The sequence below is a fragment of the Bison bison genome, unplaced genomic scaffold, assembly GCF_000754665.1.
Source record: "Bison bison bison isolate TAMUID 2011002044 unplaced genomic scaffold, Bison_UMD1.0 scf7180017858561, whole genome shotgun sequence".
Lineage (NCBI taxonomy): Eukaryota > Metazoa > Chordata > Mammalia > Artiodactyla > Bovidae > Bison > Bison bison.
The window spans coordinates 7065-8608 of NW_011489133.1; positions in this window are offsets into that span (position 1 = coordinate 7065).

Consider the following 1544-nt stretch of genomic DNA (forward strand, 5'->3'; position numbering starts at 1 on the left):
CTCTGATCGGAGGGTCGCTCGCGCCGGGAGTGCAGCCCGGTGGGCGGGGACTCACGGAGGCGGGCCGCGGAAGGACCCTTCCTAGAGAGTTCCAGCAAGCACAGGCTCGATCCGCCTTTCCTTTACAAAGACTTGCTGGGTGGCCGCTGAGGAGTGGCCGAAGGAGGTGCGGCAGAGTGGCTGGGACCCTGTGGATGGGACGCTGGGAACAGCGTCACGGGAAACAGGGCGTAGTGGTTTCTGAGACGGGAGTGGGCCCTCCGACCCAGAGGCAAAATCTGCTTGCGTCAGCCTTGACAGTGTGTAAGGTCACCCAGAGGCGAGTGCAGATAACGGAGAAGTCGCGGAGGAGCCTGTGAGCGGAGGGCGGAGGGCGGAGGGCGGAGGTCGGAGGTCGGAGGTCGGGGGAGGGTGCTGTTGCCCCATCAGCTGGGGGCTCTAGGCGCCGGAGGGGTGGCAGAGTCAGTGTTGGAGCGCCCCTGCCGCCCATCACTGCTGCCTGCCGAGCCTGACTCCACCCAGGACCCCTGGACCCCAGGCGGCTGGAGAGGGCGGCTCTCAGGCCTCCAGCCCCCGGGGTGCGGAGGCCGAGAGGGAGTAAGAACAGACACCCCACTCACACGCGTGGGGGCTGGGGCTCCCGGAAGTCCAACTTCATCTCGGACCCCTCGGATGGGCTCATTACTCTGGTGTTCTCTTAGCATAAAAACAAGGGAGGAAATCACAGAGGAAAAGGCAGATTTGACCTCAAAACAAAGCAAAAGTTGTATGATCCTATGTCAAAAAAACACAAAAAACGTTTGCACAAAGTTAAAAGGCAAATTACAAGGTTATAGCAAATAGCTGTCACGCTAATGGTCATGTTGATTCCCTCAATCTACGAAGAGCTCCTATAAATGATGGGGAAAGATAATATCCCAATAGAAAAAGTTAGCCAAGAATGTAAACTGATAATTCACAGAAGAGAAATACAAGTAAATGTCCAGTAAACGTATGAAAATCTCATTGACAATAAAAATTCAGGACGTCCCTGGTGGCACAGTGAATAAGAGTCTGCCTGGTAACGCAGGTGACACGGGTTTGATCCCTGGTCCAGGAAAATCCCATATGCCAAGGGACAGCTAAGCCTGTGCTCTAGAGCCCACAGCCACAACTCCTGAAGCCCGGGTGCTCCAGAGCCTGTGATCTGCAGCAACAGAAGCCGCCACGACAAAACGTCTTCACCACAGTGAAGAGTAGCTCCGCTTGCCGCAAGTAGGCAAAGCAGCCCAGCGCCGCCCAAGAAGTGTTTTTCCTTTTTTTTAGATAAAATATTGTCCAAAAGTGGGGAAGTGGAGGGGAGTGATGTTGCTAACAAGAATTTATTATTTTGATGTGTTTTACATTTCTTGAGAGCCCCTTGAACAGCAAGGTGATCCAACCAGTCCATCCTAAAGGAAATCAGTCCTGACTGTTCATTGGAAGGACTGATGCTGAAGCTGAAGCTCCAATACTTTGGCCACCTGATGCGAAGAACTGACTCGCTAGACAAGACCCTGATGCTG